Here is a 17,101-nt window from a genome sequence, read left to right on the forward strand (position 1 = left end):
GTGGTGGGAATAAAAATTCAAATACAATGACAAAAGCAACACACTTGGTAGTGCCGGTTGCCACACGTGATCATTTCTGTGCTGTATAGTTTAATCAGTAATACTGTGCGTCTGAGCACATTTAGTGGCCATTGCAGTGGAAAATGTGTTGCCTGTTTGCAGAGTTTCACTCTGCTGAACTCTGCAGAGTTACATGAAAACTCAGCGAGTTTCTCTGGAGTTCTGCGAATGGGTGGAAATTGGTATATTGCGCTGCTTTTTAGCGCTTGGAGCTTGTTCCACGCTGAAAAAACAGCAACGGCACCATGCGGTGCACCAGAGGGCGCAGCTTCTCAAGTTGATTTTGCTGCAGCTCGAGTAGATTTTCTACTCGGGTGGCAGCTTTCTCACCGCACACAGTCGTGACTGCCCACGACCCTTCGCAGTTGGAAAATGTCCCCGGGTGCTCTCGTAACATATAAAAAGCGTGCCAGGGGCCGACAATTCTCACTCGCCAACTTACCGCTGGAGAGCTGCGCATGAGAGAAACTCCACCACATGGCGTAATTTGGCCAGAACTCTGCGGAGTGGCCTCACTATGGGGTTGGAACGTAAATTATAGCTCACTTCTAGTTGTGTGTAAATGGCAGTGCACTGATACACCATGTGTACAATGTGCTACAAAATGTACCAACAGCTACGCTATACGTCATTACCACTTTTTGGCTGAATACATTTGCTACACTTGTGTTTTTTTTTGCGTGACATGAATTTTGTCACACTCTCTATGACTTTAATGATGTAACATTAATGGCAACACCCCATTCTGAAAATTGTTCCAGCTCCACTGCCGCATGCCAATTGTGAAATGTCATTCACACATGAGCCCTTGTTTCTGTGCAGGTCTTGATGGAACCAGAGTACTGTCATTTAGATAGCATTTGCTCAAATATCTGGTGTGCACTTTTCAGCTTTTCTTTCAGTATTGAATGTCAGCTCATATGTGCTGAAGTAGACTAGTCTTTATCAATGAAGGCTGTGTAGAGAAATATTTGTAATATTGTAATTATTGTTGTTTGTAATTCATAGCTCAACAAAACTTTATCACAGGCATCATTAGACCCTCTGAGAACAGTGCAAGGAACATTCAGAGAACTTTTCAAGGAATCTTAAGCTACACAGTGTTAGAATCTGAAGCAATGAAGGAAGTGTGTGTGTGGACTTTACAAATGACAATAAAAGAGCCACCCAATAGGCCTGGGGAAAGTGTGTGCGGGAGCCCATGGTGTACAGCATCACTAAAACCACTGGCAAAGCCAATAGATCCCTGAGTTAGAACTATTGCCTTGTTTCACTTGTTGTTCAAGTTGTAATTCAGTTTGATAAATAAAACATGTGTTCCAGCAACCATGGAATGGCCCACGAACAAAGGAAAATTGGCCACAGTGGTGGTGTTTTTTTCAAAGATAACAGACTTCCAAAGCTGAAATAATCTCAAACCATGTGCCCCAGAATGCATTGTACATGAAAATACTGCTGCCCCATGTTTGAGAGTGAGTACAGTAATACAAACAGAACTAGTAAACTGAGATTGTTAAAATATTCATTACTCCTTATCGAGCAGAAATCCACGAGCCAGTTTAGGGCAGATGAATATTCAAAAAGTCGCTTGTAATTGGTTGCAGATGAGCAAAGCCATGGAACTGTGCTGCTAAATTCACCAGCTAACACCTTCTACTGTCAGATGTTACGCATAACTCATCACCTAAGCAGTGTAATAGAAACAGCGCCAGCTTGCTCTAGATTCTACCCTCCTGTGATTACAAAAAACACCATTGTAATAGAAATACTGACAAGGTTGAAAAAAGTCTCACCCTGAAGGTTGAAGGCCTTATTTTGATTGTTACTCCAGTTTATTCCTTTGGGGAAGAACTTTTAGTGAAAAAGAACAGAGATCTTATTTTATTAAAGAGAATTAGATTTGTAATCCAGCTGAATTCCGGCACTCGTCGCTGTTCAAGTGCTCCTCAGTCACTTCTTTTCTTAGTAGCTGTTCAGTTGAAAGTAGATGTAAGCAAATCCTCTCTCGGGAATCTCCTGAACCATATATAATTCGAATCCGCATGGTGACTGTCTCTGAATCTGCTCCCTGCTTTTGTCTCTTGCAGGTCTGTTGATGGATCAAGGGATTGGATCCTGGCAGGATCCTGGCCAGGGTTTAGCAAGGGAGGCAGCCATACCCTTGATTCTCGACTCCACATTTGGCCAGTGTATCGTTTTCAGGGCGTGCTTTGCATGGCCACGCCTGTATACATTTAACACATTCTAGCCACTGTTTCCTTATACTTTTCCCTCTAAGTTTTTTTAACGTTAGGTTGCATGCAATAATAGATTGAATACCAATTAAGGATAGCCAGTGAAAACAGCCAGAGACTCCTAACGTACTGATGAAGGCCGCTGACCCCTCCCCCCCAGGCCACATTATTAGTCAGCCGAAACATGTTGATGATCTGGAAAGACTGTTGGGTGGGTTCTACCTCTAGTGTGTTGCTAACCTCTTAGTTATTAATCCAGCCAAGCCACCTCGTAATAATGCGCTTTTTGTAGCTTATTGCCCTAGACGAGTAATACTCAAAGTACGCCCCCCTAATAAACAGAAGCACTGGGCTGTTAACTCGACTAAGCACTAACTTTAAAAATGTGTTCAATAAAGGGGCATGCATTTATTTAGAGGTTAATTGTAGTTTAAGAAAATAAGTATCAAGGGTATCCTGCAGCATTTAATTTTAGCAACACCTTCATTTATAGAGAGGTCTTGAAACACATGTATACAAATATGATAATGTCTGTAACATTTAACAAACGTGATTCATTTGCATGTAGAACCGTTTCACCCTAGCACATCGGATTATATCAGTGCAATGAGAAGTATTTTTTTGAAAGTTATATTTTTCAAACATGATTTTAGAAACATTAATGCTCCCCCACCATAACAATGCCAAAGGTTAACTAAAAGGCAAACCAGTGTTATGTACACCCCTTTGGGTGACCTGGCTTGCTATTATAGAAGAACAACAGGAAACATTTTTCTACAGCATGCATCCTGAAGTCATGTATGTCGAGGTCGTTTTGTATGTGATAATGAAGAAAAAGGAGGGAAAGTGAAATAAAACTATTGCCTAGGATCACACAATTTAATCAAGTAGGGAAGCCAGGATTGATTCCAGGTTTTTTTGGTTTCACATTGTTCTATTTAATTCAGCCACTAGATGTTCCTGCTTCACTTCACCTACACCCACCTATTTGCCCAGCCTTCCCCCCCAATCACCCACACACATGCACACCACCTGGTGTCACCAGTGTCGCCCTCGGTACGCCACCGACCAAACTTTTTGTTCCCTGGGAAAATGTTTGTGAGTACCCGTGCCCTAGACTGTAGATGGTAGAGCTGACCTGTTTGGACACATAAAGAGATCATGGTTCAGGAAGCCTGATGAAGTGTGATACTATATGTGTATGACGGCCTTGCATTTCCCACAGAAGTGTCTACAACAAGTACTACGACATTCAGATTTTTGCCAATTTGTGATTAAAGTATTCCTAGAGAGGATGAAAATGCAGGTTTTTAGTGTCCCTCACTCATTCCTCTTGTAGTTGCCCTTTCTACTCCTACCTCATCCTGTGATAGAAAGAGAACCATGGTATGTGCCTGTTGGGGTGTCTGACATCAGTGTAGAACTTCATTTTATAGTTGGACTTGAGCCCACCTCCCCTTGTTCATGTTTTCACCATTGCGTACGTTTATCAAGGCCACGTTTTGCAGTCATAGTTTTGTCATTGTTGCTTTTAGCAGTCTTGCCTGCTAGGGCAAGCTCCTCTTTCTAGCAGCAGGACCTTGGCCACTGAGCAGCACTTTAATTGTCTGTTTATCATCTGCAGATGAGGAACCAGGATCATGGAGAGACCCTGTGTGATAGTCATAAGATGAGGGGGTTTAAGGCAAAGACCCACTGACCGCCATATTTTCTAGATCAGGATGTGAGGGGTGTAACACCAGGAGGTGCCTGAGGCCTGGAGCGCGTTGAGATGACCAGCACATCATTTCATCTGGCTAACTGTTGCATACACTGAAGGGTTTATATAGTCTCCATACATTTTCATCATTAGCGCTGCGCAAACCTTGCTCCTGGTTGCAAGTTATGAGTCCGGTGCCCTTTGCATCTGGTCTTGGGGTTATGGCCACACAAGCGCACCCTACTACTTGTACAGCCAAAGCGCTGCACAAAGTTGAATAGTATGTGGTTTGACTGGTCGAATCGAAAGACCAATAAGGCAGTCTAGTCACCTTCCCTGTTTGGGACTTGGTATCAAAAGCAAGAACAGCACGGTGAAGTCTGGTTATTGTGGAGTAGTTCGCGTCTTACCTCTGGGCACCTCAGAATGATTGTCAACAGTTCAGCCTGCCACTTTCGGCTCGTGCTAGCAGGTTTTCGCTTGGGACCAGCAGTCTGTCTATCCTTCAGACACCACAGTTGCCGGGTTGTCAGCCTGTGGGAGAGTAAGACTTTGTGTAAGATATGGGGTTTGCAGTACCGTGCACTGCAGTTTAAGGCTTGGCCTCGGGGTGCCCTTGGAAGTGAATCCTCATGAGAGACAATGAATCTGTCCACCACCACAGAATCCCTGTCCTTCAGTTGGGGTCTAGCTGGGTAGGGAAGGGTACACCGTTCCGCTGCCTGCCCCTGCAGAAGAGTATTGTTTGCTGTACTTTCCTCCAGCCCCAGGTCATTTTCTTTCACCTGATATTTCTGTACCAGGCTGGTAATGTGTTCACGCTGCATTTGAGTGATTTCACCAGTGACACCTTTTGCACATATGTTAACAGACCTTTTCGGTGGGCAGTATCGAGTTTCACGGTTCTCTGATGAACACTTCTAACCACAAATTCCTCACATTGTGAATAGTCCCTAGGAATGAGACTTTTCAGCAGTACCTGTGTGTGCTGGTAGGTGATATTGTGTGGATCTGCACTGACGTTGTCCGTCTCCAGAAGTGACATGTGGGATATGTCAAACCCTAAAAAGACAGGGTTAAAGCCGCGTAGGTACTGTTGCAAACAAATGTCTTTGACAGACAAACACAAAGTCTGTGGTGCCTGGGGGCCAACCATGACACCAAGGCCTATGACGTCTGCGCCCAGATGAACCCAAAGGCTATTCAGGAACACAAACACTAAGCACATGAAGACACTGCGCTGTGTCCGGTCGAAGTCCAAACAGAGATCTTATTCCAGTTCATGAAGTCCTTCCCAACAGCGACGTTTGTCAATCCATTTGATTGAGATAATCTTCCCTGGCCTCATGGTAGGGCCCAGACTTTACATCACCTGTTTGGCACAGATTCTGAGATCGGCATTTATGAGAAAGGAGGTGGTTTTGTTTCCCAGTATGATGAAGTCTGATATTAGGAGCCACACGATGCCAGTAGGGTTGACACTTTGGTGGCTACTAGTTGTGTATATCTCTCAGGTCCTACTATGGATGAAAGTGCTTCTTGTACTGTCATGATGCAGAGGGCAGCTAAGGTGCTTGACTTGAAGTCAATAACTAATGCTCTTACTGAAGGATTGCAACCCAGTCAGACCCAGTGAACCAATGTTGCCGTTTAATGAGGCATCTACTGACACCCTTCTGGGCAGTTGGGTCAAACCCTGTTCGGGGCTACCCATCAATCGACAGGTTGTCCGTTGTCATTGCCCTTCTCTTGGCGACCCTGCTTTTCGAACACTGCATCCCATTCTTGAAAGCCTCGTGGTCCAGGCTTCCACTAGCAGGTTCAGTCCTAATGCTTTTCCCGCTACTTCTCCCAAGTGTGAATCCATGTGATTAAAGACTTCTGGCAAAATAATACTTTCTTCCATGAGCCTTGCTCTCAGATCATTCAGTGCCAGCTGTCTTCTAAGCCGCTATTCCCATGCCCTTTCGGATACACTAGCTCAATTGTTTAGAGGGTGTTCTGGTTGACCTTCAGTCGTCCCTCAAGCTATTTAGAACATCCATGATGCTGCAAAATTTATGATACGCAAAGGACTGACACAAATGACTGTACTGGGTGTACCATGTTGGCTCTCTGTCGCCAAGCATGGTTTACATCCACAGGTTTTTCCAGGGCCATCCAGTCATCTTTAATGGTCATACCCTTCGACAGATCCTGTCCTTTTCAGAATAAAGCCGACTCAGCCATGTAGGGCTTTAAAGAAAGCAGGGCCACCGTGTGTTCCATGGGCTTATCTGCTTGCAAAAGGCGATTCCACTAGCTTTCAACTTCTCTGTAACTCCAGTGGAGGGTTTCCTGTCTGGCAACGCCACCTATCCAGCATACCAAGAGTTTCAGTCCTTTAGTGGACCAAGTCAGGGGTGACAGAGAGAGCCTGATCGGCAGGGGCAATGTGCAGCTCAGTCCCCACCTCTCCAGAAGCCGCAAAGCTGCTTTAGTGTTTCCTTGCTGGCACATAGCCACCCCGTTGAAGGCAGGATTCAATATTTCCTCGAAGGGTGGCAGGCCATTACGACAGACAAGCCGGTCTCCAGATTGTCCGCCATGGCTATGCCCTTTTTTTCTATTTACCCTGCTGCATCTTCCACAACCTGCAGAGGAGCTGACAGAGCCAGCTCACGGCAAGAAGTGCAGGCCGTTTTGGCCAAAGAGGCTACAGATAGAGGTCTGGCTTCAAAAGTAGGAATTTGATGTTAATGACAGTAGTTCCTTGTGCTGCAGGACACCTTCAACCTATTTTAGAAATATGGCCTCTCAACACCTTCTTCCAGGAGGACAAATTCAAGATGCTAACGCTATGCTATGTTTTTTCTGCCCTGGACCATGGAGAGTGCTGGACACTTAATTTAAAATCCTCGTCTTGCAGGCTCACAGGCTCTACCTGCGGTTTACGGTGGGCCAAGAGCATTTTCAGTTCACAATGTTCCCCCTTGGGCTCACCCTGGTGTTCACAAAAGTGATGGCGGTGGCAGCTCAAGGTGAGGAATCTCCAGTCAAATGATGGCGGGGGGGGGAGTTTTGGGGATCACTATCAATGAGCCAAAATCACATCAGACTCCGCAGAGGGGAACAGACGCTCTGGCTACTGTACGTTTTTTTGCCCTTCCACCCAGAATGGAGAGTCCAGGGCATTCTGTTAGTGCAATGTTTCAGCCTCTGTCCTGGATCTCACTGCAGCTCACTTTGAGGCTGCTGGGATTTTTAGCTTCCTGCATCCTGTTTGTGTGAGATTCCTGATGGCGCATACTGGTTCTGCATAGGGACCTAAAATTCCAGTGGACACAACATCAGGGAAATTTGTCTTATTATATTTAGATTTCAGAGGCCACTATAAAAGATCTGTGATGGTGACTACTTCAATGCAGTTGTGTCAGTGGCAGGCTCCTCTCCATAACCCACCCACATCTGGTGGTGGTCAGAGCGGTATCACTACTCGGTTGGGGAAGCCTCCTGGGATAGCAACCAGAGGATTCTGTTCTCCGGCTGAGACTGAACTCCACATCAGCTTTTTGGCGCTGAAAGCAGTTAGCTGGGTAAAAAGCATTTCTGCTACTATCAAAGGACAGCTGGTGCTCATAGACAACAACGCTTCTGCCAAGTGGTCCTGCAACAAGCAAGTGGGGTGGGGTCCTGGACCCTGGGCCAGGAGGCCTTGAGCCTCTGGAAGTGGTTGGACCGGCAACGGATTTCCCTGGTGGTGAACCACATGGTGCGATTTTTAAATGTCAGTGCGGATTAACTCGGCCACAGGCGCATAGTGGATCACCAATGGCAGTTACACCAAGAGGTGGCATGGGCTGTCTTTCCGCAATAGGGAGACCTTTGGCTCTATCTTTTGGCCACTACCAAGAACAGTGCAATGTCAGTAATTCTGCATGCTGGAATTTCCATAGCAGCTCTCATTCAAAGGCGCCTTCTGTCTAGAGTGGGGCTCAGGACTCAAGTATGCCTTCCCACCACTGCATCTTTTGCCCTGGGCTTTGAAGAAGATCAGAAATAATGATTGGTTTGTCGTCCTAGTGACACATGATTCAGCCATGATTGTGTGTCACCCCGAGCTCCTGGGCATAAGCATCTGTCTTCAGATCAAGCTGCCTCTTTGGGAGTACCTTATGTCTCCGCAGCAGGGCAGGATTCTGCACCCAGGCATGCACACTTTGTACCTCTATGCTTGGAGGTTGAGCTGCAACAATTGATTGTCTTCGACCGGCACTCTAAGGCCGTTGATTTAATCCTGGTGCCAAGGTGGCTCACCACTAAATCTGTATGCCAGACTTTGGGATAAATTTGTAGATTTGTGTGACACCCGACAAGTTGACCATTTAAAGGCAAAACTGTCTGAAGTTTTGCTCTTTGTTTTGTCTCTTGCCTAGCAAGTAGCTATTTCAACGTTTTGCGGTTGCAGGATTAGCTTTCATAATTTAAATCAACGGTTGTGGTAAGATCTTTGAAAGGTTTGCAACACTTGGTCTCACCAAAACTTTTTGTGTTCCCTGGTGGGACATGAATTTAAACTTCACCTTCTTGATGTGCATACCTTTTGAACCGCTGCACAGTTGTCCCTTGTGACTTAAGACATTTAAGACAGTCATTCTGATCGCCATAACATTGACTAGATGTATGATTGAGCTTCAATCCCTTCTTTATACCACCTTCTTTCAAGATAAGTTAGTTTGGAGAACCCTGGCTTCTTTTCTACTGAAAGCGGTTAGTCCTTTTCCTTTCAGTCAGTCTATCACGCATTCTTTGCTCGGCCCCATCCCTCTAGGTAGGAGAGACACCATTGCTGAGACTCTAAAAGAACTTTGAGTTTCTATATCGATCGTACCATGATGACACCGAGAGGACGATTAGCACTTTGTAGGGTTTTCTGGAGCAAAGAAGAGTAATGCAGCAAAAAAACAGGCCATTTCCTCCCAATGGATTGTTCTGCTTAAAATCTGCTAAGCAATGGCTATGAAGCAGCCTCTAGAGGGCTCATGGGCTCATTCCACAAGGACCTAGGCTACTACCACTGTACATCTGTCAGACAGCCACATGGGCTTTAGTGCACATCTTCATGAAGCACTGCTGGTCCGACAGGTCCGTCGAGAGGGGAATTTGGTCTGCTCGGTCGTGCAAGACATTTCGGTTTGAGCCAGTTCACAGACCCACCAACATGGGAGGTGCTGCTATAGTAGCTATCCTCAGGGTGAGGAATCGGAGGTTAGAAGTACCCATCATAAGAAAAGTTACTTACCTTTGATAAGTCTTTCTGGCGGATACTTGGTTTAACTTCAGATTCCTTAGTGACCATCCGACCTCCACATTCTGTGCAGTGGACTGTTTTTAGATCTAAAAAGGGTCTCAAGTCCAGAGATCTGCACTCTGGTCATACGTATTTGCTGATGGACTGTGTCTCTAAGGGGGCGGACTTCTGAGAAAGCAATTGATGTCAGCACATGCATGGTGCTTAAGCGACCACCACGTCACTTCCAGAGGGGATCAGTGACACGTAAAGCAGCACATCACTTACCAGCTTGCAGAGATGAAGCAGAACAATTTCCAGATCCATTCCGAGACCTGGGGAATATTCGCAAGGTGAGAAACCTGCGGTTAGAGAGAATATCCACCAGAAAGATCTCTACCGAAGGTAAGTAACTTGTTTGTCTTGCACTTTTTTGGTATAGAGAAAGCTGGGGTCTTGTTCCTTTCATCTTTTACTTCTCAGCTTCATGGCTTGCAGTTGGCTTGTGTTGATGGTTGCGGAACCGCCTCTGACTGATATGTCTCCCTTCTTTTAGATCATGCTGTTGAGAAGATAAAAGCGGCTCACTCATGATGGAGACTTGGGACTGAGTCTCGGTGCCAAGGAGGATGAGGAGGTACTTTTTATTTAATCCACTAATGTGCCCTACAGTTTGTGCTAGAGCAATGCAAGGGAGTAGTCCTAAACATAAAATATCCCCCAGCGTCTTTGTCTGGTATGGGAGTAGGTGAATGTGCGAAGAGCGAATCCCGGTCCTTTCTGGAAAGGTCCCCTGGAATGGGTCCCCTGAACAAAGTTTCTTTCCTTCCGCCTTTATTTCCTTCTTTTTTTCTTTCCATCTTTCTGTCATTCTTTCAGTTCTTTTCATTCCATCCTTCTTTCTTTCCTTCCATTTTGCTTTCCTTCTACACATTCTTTCTTTATTCTTCTTTCCTTCACGTTCACCATTTGCCTCTCTTTTTTCTTATTAATGTGTATAATTTATGTTTCTTTGTGTACCTATGTTCGTAGATTCCGTGCCGCCCCATGCCCCAACTTACACCCGTCTAATGCTGTCTTCTTTCTTGTAGTGTTATTTATGAACTTCTGTTTCTATTTGTAACCTAAGAGTCCCTGATCAAAGGTCTGGGGGTTATAAAGAGCAATTTATTCTATGCACAGGATTCTGTAGGAGCCGTGTTAGTGTGTGCTTCGCTGCACCACTAGAGCCACAAACTGTGGTGGTAAATGGGACCTGCTAGACTCCTCTTGTTACGAAGAACTGTGTACTCTCTATAAAAGTTCTTCATAGTCCCTAGCTTTACCCTACATATTCTGTGCCAAGAATCACCTGTGCAGGCCCAGCCTTTTCATAAAATGTATGTCTCTGTCGCCGGCACTTTGGCTATAGGTTGCCACGTTTATTCACCTTCTCTTCTGTGAAAATTGTTTTACAGTGTGAATCCTTTCTAAATTCATATGCCGTGCATTAATCTCCAATCTAGCGGTTGGGTCTGGAATTGTCTATCCTCTCTCTCTTTTTGTGGGCGTCGCTGTGGACCACCATTAGGTGGTTTGACGCTCCTTCTGTGACATCAGGCATGCTTCCTGGATGTTCTGGTGCATGGTCGCCATCGTTAGATTCTTTTCTTTTTTTCTGCCATTTGGTCTGGATGTAGGACAGAGGAGTCCCAAAAGAACCACTGAAAACTCCACAGATCTTCAACTAAATCACTGAGTAGAACATAAGTAAATCACCAAGAAACTAGAAAAACAATACTCTCCTTTTTCCTAATCTAGCATCATTCTCACACGGTGTACTCTTACTCCCAATCCCTGTCCACCAGTTGAATATCATGACTTCTTACCCATGAGTCCTGTCTCATGTCATGATTGTACTCATGATCCTTCCTCATAGTCCTTACTTTTAAGCACTCCCATCTGATAACACAAGCAGCTTTTTATTCTTTACTCCTGGTTCAACTTCAGTCTCATGCGGTGTCTCCTTACTCCTGATCCTTACCCATTAGTTTAATATCATGACTTCTTGCTCGTCAGGTTCAGTCCCCATGTCGTGATTGTACTCCTGATTTCATATTTCTACATTATTCCTCTTACACCTGAGCCTTCCCATCTCTTAACTCAGGCACCTTCTTACTCCTGGACATTCTCCACCACCAGTTTTGGGTAATAACTTTTTACTCCTTGGTCTCCATAGTCCCATGTCATGATTTTACCACTGAGCCTCTTCGATGTCTTCTATCACTCTTCTTTCTCTTTCTTTTCCTGCTTCTAAGACTTCGTCTTCCCAGTCTCAAGTTGTCATCTCACTATTTACCCCTTATAGTATCATATAGTGACCAGTGACCCCTGAACCTACCCTGCAGATTCTTAATGACCTGTCATCTATTGTATCATTCTCTTCTGAATTAGAAAACCCATTCCAATCTTCCATTGTCCCATTTACATGCACAGGCCTCTTGCAGTATTGTCATTCCTTGGCAGTTGTGTTACATTAATTTGACCCCCTTTGTGTTCATCATAAGCAACACACATCTGTTTGCTGCCGCGTGCTGCAGAGCATCTAAGACCTCTCACTTCTGTACTCACTGCACAGAGGAGACACTGACATGTTTCTTCACCATCATCACAGTCTAGGTGGGAACTGATGCTGGATTCTGCCTGCACGTCTAACCCCGGATGACTCAACCCCTGCCATCTCTCTAGTGACCCCCTGGTCTGACAGAGTGATCTTAAGGCTGTGAGCCGTCTCCTGTGTCTGGTTAGATGGATCAGATCAAGCGTGCAGTTGCACCATCCCTGCGACCCAGTTTGGAACTGATGCTAGGGTCTGTCTGTACTGCTTACTGTAGTGGTTTCAACCCCGATGGTCTCCCAGAGATCCCTATGTCTGTTTGTGTTTGATCCCAAGACTGTCCAGACATGTTTCTGCTTCATCCATGCAGGCCAGTTCGGAACTGATATTCGTAGCATGAGATGTTGTTGATACACATGTTCTGCCTACTTCTGCCATCTAGTGTGGGGTTTGTACATTTGTAACTTGTTTTTCTTCAAAGAAGTGTTTCGAATAACAAGATGTTGTGACTCCTCCTCTCTGTGGCAGTGTGCATGGTCATTTGCTCCATTGTTAGATTCTTTTCCTCTCCCATGAAGTTTGGACGGGTTTTGCTGAAGGTCCGGTTTTTGCTGAAGTTCTGGTTTTTTATGCCTTTTCGACACCTAACGACAATAGAGCCGAATTGGTTGATTGAAGAACAGTAGATTCTACTCGGTTTATACACCAACATCAATAACAACAACCAGCGTCAGGGGATACATCTGAGCCAAGCCATGGGACAACCTTGTGGTGGGCTCCAAAGCCTTCTACTCCTGACCAGTGAATGTTCTGTCAGGGGTGATGGATCAGACTCCATTCCGCAAGTGCCCTCGGTGCAACGCAAAATATCCATAGAACGACCACCATCGGGTCTGTCACCTGTGCCTCTTCCCTGAACACAACCAAGATGACAGTCCAGCTTGCTGTGTAGTTTACGTTAAAAAAGACACTGATGTAGCGAAGAGATTGACGACTTGCTGAAAAAAATTGAAATGACAGCCGAGGCAAAGTTGTCAGGAGAGGAGAAACCAGCCACCACAGAGGAAGAGGAGGGTGGTGTGCTTATACCCATCCTGCATTGCATCTCCCCAGGAGAGTCCGACCTTGAGACTGAGGAGGGAAGCAGAGAAGTGTGGCTTTTGGCATTCTAGGGAGCACCTTCAGCACTGACTGTGGTAGAGGACCTGACCCAAGAACAAAGACCACACCAAGGCCTGTGAGGACCCAGGACCATCAGGCTCAAGTACATCCAGCGAGCCGCTCGAGGTGCCAGAGCTGCGCACTCCAGAGAGTCAGCCAGGCAGCCCCTTGGCTACACAGCACACACATCTTGGTGCTCCACAACCAGTTTCTTCCACTCAACACTGAGAAAGGGTTTCGGAGTTGAGAAAGGATGAGTTGACTGTCGATCCTAATCAGACTTAGTGTCAAAAGACCAAGCATGGCACTGAGAAACATCCCTCGAAGCCAAAGACTCCAGATAAAGCCACTCGGTGCCAACACAACCTTCGATGTCAAAATCCTCTGCGACAAAAACTCTGGTACCGAAAGACAGGGTGAAAGAAACCACTGGTTCCAATGACCTCTCGTCCTCAAAGCAAGCCAGCACTGAACAAAAACATTAGGGCTTACTGCTGAAGAACCGGTAGGTTCCTAACATCCACCACAGGATTCTCCGGTCCACTCACCACCACCACAGTCCTTCACACTCGCAGTAAGGCACAGGGAGTCCTAACACACAGTCTCATGCAGAGGACTCAGGGGAGCCCATTTACCATCCCCATAGTCCTGACAACACTTGGGAGGATTACGATGTTGACCCTCAGGACCGCAGTGACATAGAGCCTGTACCTATTAAGCCATCCCCGTCTCACGACACCGCGTACTACCATAGCATTACCCAGCTGGCGGCCGCATATCATAAGGTAGATATGCATGTGACACCTGAAGGTGATGACTTTTTGGTTGAGACTTTATCCAAGACAGAAAGGTCAGTTAAATACTTAGCTTTGATGAAGTCTATGCTCGAACTAGCTGCTGAGATCTTCCAAGACCCCGTAAATGTGAGGATACTTACTCCCCGAGTGGAGAGGATGTGTAAACCGTCGCCCTCAGACTCGCTGTACTTGCATGAACACCCTTCCAATGACTTATTAGTTGTTGCTACTGCCAGGTAAAGGGCTGCAGCACAGGCAACAGGAGATGCCTATCATCTGATAAAGAAAGTAAACTCGTGGATGCTGTATGGAAAAGGGTGGACGTAGGGAATGCCGATCTCTGTTTGATTGCTAACTCAGTGGGATTATTCCTCTGGTAAAACAGGGCCCACTGCAATGAGATGGAGGATCTCCTACAACATCTCCCAGATGACTAGAAATAGAGAGGTGAGGTATTTGTGGGTGAGGGCAAGCTTCTACCTAATGCCAGCTGTAGGTGTGCTCCGGACGCTGCCGGCACCTCCACAAGGGGTATAAACTCACCTGTCATTTTACGCAGACATGCATAGCTCTGAATTTCATGCTTCAAGCTGGAGGGAGAGCAGTTCCATTCCATCTGATGGCAAGCATTTATGTGGCCTGCAGACTGATGAAATGCTATAGAAAATTAAGAAAGAAACTGAGACAACAAAGGCTATTGGAGCATTGCAAACGACGACTCCACGCCAGTGCTTTTGTAAGCAGCAAGCAGAGTGTAGTGCCAAGGCATCCGCCTCCAAGCAGGTACAGACGTACCAAAGGCCTCAACAAGCCCACCACCTGCAAGGGGGTAGAGGCTACAGTAGAGGAGCATATAAAGGCAACAGAGCCAAGAGAAGGGGTAGAGCTATGCCTACAAAGGTTGCCTCAACTAGTGAATCCATTCCTCCGGATCAATCAACACCTGTTGGGGGCAGACTTCAGGGGTTCTTGACCGATTTGGAGGACATCACTTCCGACTAGTGGGTGCTTTCCATCATTGAGCACCGATAGTATCTCAAACTCATTGTAAGCCCACCAAACATGCTTTCCTCTTCACAAACGCACCCTCCGCGCACAGCACTTGCTCCTTCTCAAGGAAGAGATAAAAGCGCTCCTTGCAAAGGCGCTATTGAGCCAGTTACAAAGCCACACAAAGGTAGAGGGGTGGACTCCATTTACTTTCTTATTCTTAGGGTGGAACACTCAGATCCATCTTAGACCGCAGACCTCTAAACCGATACATCCTGTTTGAACATTTTCATATGGTCACACTACAGAATGTCATACCACTCTTACAGGAAGGAGACTTCATGGCAGCTTTCAACCTAAAGGGCGCATACATCCTCATTCCCATCCACCCTGCTCACTGTCACCATCTGTGGTTTGTGGTAATTGGATGCCATCATCGATACAAGGTTTTACCTTTTGCTGTCATAACAGCTCCGATGGTGTCCTCCAAATACCTAGCTGCCCACCTAAGGAGACAAACCATTCATATTCTCCCCTAGCTAGATGACTGGCTTATAAAAGAGTCCAGGCAATCACAAGTGTATAAAAGATGCACAAGCCATGATCAGTCTTCTACACAGGTTAGTATTTACAATAAAGGCAATTAAATCCCACCTAGAGCCACTTCAGGTCCAACCTTAACTGGGAGCGATTCTCAGTCCAGTCACGGCCAGAGCCTTCCCCAATCCACAGAGGGTTCTGAACTTCCAGAACCAACTGGCCCTTTTTCAGCCACATCGTCACCTGCCAGTCAGGTCAGTAGGGCCTCTCCTAGGAATGATTGCATCCTGCATAGCCACTGTTCCACTTGTGAGACTGCTTATGTGCCCACTACAGGAATGTCTTGCCTCAGTGGTCACAAGCGGAGGGCAGTTTAGAGGATCTAGGGCCAGATGTAGCAAACGTTTAGCGAGTCGCAAATGGCAAAATTTGCCGTTTGCGACTCGCTAAACGCGTATCCCAATGCAAAATGCATTGCAGACTCGCAAATAGGAAGGGGTGTTCCCTTCCTATTTGCGAGTCGCATTGGGATGCAATACCATTTGCGACCGCATACGCGGTCGCAAATGGCATCGCAGTTACCATCCACTTCAAGTGGATGGTAACCCAATCGCAAATTGGAAGGGGTCCCCATGGGACCCCTTCCAGTTTGTGTCTGGACCCCAAAATATTTTTTCAGGGCAGGGAGTGGTCCAAGGGACCACTACCTGCCCTGAAAAAAAAACGAAACTAAAGGTTTCGGTTTTTTTGAAGTGCAGCTCGTTTTCATGTAAGGAAAACAGGCTACACTTAAAAAAAAAAAAACTGCTTTATTTAAAAGCAGGTCGCGAACATGGAGGTCTGCTGACGTCAGCAGGCCTCCATGTTAGCGAGTGCCCATACTCGCAATGGGGCCGCAATTTGCGACCCACCTCATGAATATTCATGAGGTGGGTCATTGCGACCCCATTGCGAGTCGCAGTCTGAGACACCGGACTGCATAGCAAATTGCGACTTGCAATTTGCGAGTCGGATGGACTCGCAAATTGCAAGTCGCAATTTTGCTTTTTGCTACATCTGGCCCCTAGTATTGATTCATCCCAGGATCTATCACTCTGCAGTAGTGGAACAGCAGCAACCTGTTGCAGGGCGGGCCTTTTATGGATCCTTCACCACAGGTGACCATCACTGCAGACTCTTCACTTACAGGTTGTGGGCCGCACATGATGGACATGACAGTACAGGGCTTGTGGACTGCTGAGGAAAAGACCCTCCACATCAGCTTATTGTAACTGCTGGCAGTAAAACTGGTGTTGAAATCTCTCATCAATGATATTCAGCACAAAGTAGTCCTCATAAAGATAGACGTCATGACAGCCATATATTACCTACAGAATCAGGGAGGCACTCACTCTCTCCAGCTGTCCCAGCTAGCACAGAACATACGAATGTGGGTAATATACTGTAGCGTTCACCCCATTGCAGAGCATCGCCCAGAGGTGGACAACCGCTTTGCTAAGCTCCTAAGCAGGATCCACCAACACATCCCCAAGTGGGAACTCCACCTCCAGTGTTACTTCCAACTTTGGGGAACACTAGACATAGATTTCTTTGGTGTGGAGCAGAATGGAAAAAGCCAAAACTTTGCCTCCAGGTTTTATCTACCACAGTCCAAGGGCAATGCTTTGGAAGAATTTGTCACGGATCTTTGCCACGCTTTTCCCCATCTCCTACTACTACCATGTTTGGTGAGGAAGCTCAGGCAGACACTTCTCA

At 46.2% G+C, this 17,101-nt stretch overlaps 1 protein-coding gene across 3 annotated transcripts in view; it reads left to right on the plus strand.

Moving 5' to 3' along the window:
- The window catches only part of ST3GAL3 (ST3 beta-galactoside alpha-2,3-sialyltransferase 3), an 807,542-nt gene that overhangs the window by 105,700 nt on the left and 684,741 nt on the right, over window positions 1–17,101 (plus strand). For all 3 annotated transcript variants that reach the window (XM_069227820.1, XM_069227817.1, XM_069227819.1), the window contains exon 2: window positions 9,819–9,899. The gene's annotated coding sequence lies outside the window, so the exon portion shown is untranslated. The remainder of the gene's footprint in view (window positions 1–9,818; window positions 9,900–17,101) is intronic.

The sequence above is a fragment of the Pleurodeles waltl genome, chromosome 4_1, assembly GCF_031143425.1.
Source record: "Pleurodeles waltl isolate 20211129_DDA chromosome 4_1, aPleWal1.hap1.20221129, whole genome shotgun sequence".
NCBI lineage: Eukaryota > Metazoa > Chordata > Amphibia > Caudata > Salamandridae > Pleurodeles > Pleurodeles waltl.